Below are 1,521 nucleotides of genomic sequence, written 5' to 3' on the forward strand. Positions count from 1 at the left end.
GCAAACACCCGATCGACAGGCTCCCTCATGACCCTTGCCGCACTTCCTGCAAGTGCGGCCCTTCTGGCCTCCAGTCCTCGAATCAGTGGGCTTGGCCCGCTTGGCTGTTGGCTGAGACTGAGTTGGTCGCCGATCCATCCTCTGAGATTCGCCCCCTCCCTGGTCTGAGTCTCCAACTCGATCTCCCGTTTCCGGGCATTTTCCTGAAGCTTAGCAAATGTACGGTACGTCGAGTTCGACACGAACTCTTGAATATCCCTCCTCAAAATGCCCAAATACCGGCTCATACGTGTCTGCTCAGTAGACACCTACTCAGGGCAGAACATCGCCCTCTCATGAAACTTCCAGGTAACCACAGTAACCGAATCATTACCCTGCTTGAGGGTCAAGAACTCCTTAATCAACTGTTCCCTCTCCACCGGGGGAACATACTCGTCTCTAAACGTAGCGGTGAACCTCTCCCAGGTCACCTCAGAAATCTCTACCAGAGTGAAGCTCACCGTCACGAACTTCCACCAATCCTTCGCTCCCAAGCGGAGCTGGTTTAGAGCGAACCGTACCCTCAAGTTCTCTGGGCAAGAACATGTATAGAAACATCCCTCGATATCATAGATCCATCTCATCGTAGCAATCGGGTCCTGCGTCCCATCAAACTCTGGTGGCTTCGTGTTAATGAACTCCCGAAACAACAACGAGTCACCTCCCTGAGGTCTGGCAGCAACAACAGCAGCAGTAGCTGCAACAGCCGCAGCCTCAGTCACTGTTGCATACCGCTCATCAAATTTCTTAATAAATGTGGTCTTGATGTCCCCAAACATCTCTGGAATCTCAGCTCGAATGGCAGCAGCCACCTCTTCATGAATCAATCGACGGATCTCCTCGTCGCTGACACCACTGCTCTCAGGTGTGTGTCGTGTCCCAACCATGATGCCTCTGAAATACAACATATAAATATCAGAGACTCGATCGATCATGCTCGCACTCGATGACACAACCCTACTCGTCCTCTGATGTCCAAAGGATTCTTACTTGGATTGCCCACTGATCCGGTGTCTTCAATAGTACGGGCCCTATACTACTGACCACACCGCATCAGCATTCACCCCAAGTCCTCCTCCTTGGATCCCGGATCATAAGTACTCTACTCTTGCTATGCATTGGCTACCCTCCGATAGACCTCTCATGAGCTCCTAACTGCTACCTACTCGCTCTCAAGGCAACTCAGTAGCATAAATCTCCTAGGCTAAGGCATAACAAATCAGGCCACTCTAGTCCTAATATGAATACCTAGCCTACTCTAGCCTGCATAATATAACATAGCATATCTCATAACATATAATGTAAGGGTACATTGGGGATTTACCGTTCGGGCGCTGGCTGACCGTACACACTGCTCTGTTCTGGTTGTCTCAAAACCTCTTGCTCTTTTAAAAAATTTAGTTTTTATCCTTGAAAATTTCTCAAATCCTCAGTTTGAGTTCAGACACGCCCAAAGGTGCATCCGAGTCCCTCAAACCAAGG

The sequence above is a fragment of the Lactuca sativa genome, chromosome 1, assembly GCF_002870075.4.
Source record: "Lactuca sativa cultivar Salinas chromosome 1, Lsat_Salinas_v11, whole genome shotgun sequence".
NCBI classification, from domain to species: domain Eukaryota; kingdom Viridiplantae; phylum Streptophyta; class Magnoliopsida; order Asterales; family Asteraceae; genus Lactuca; species Lactuca sativa.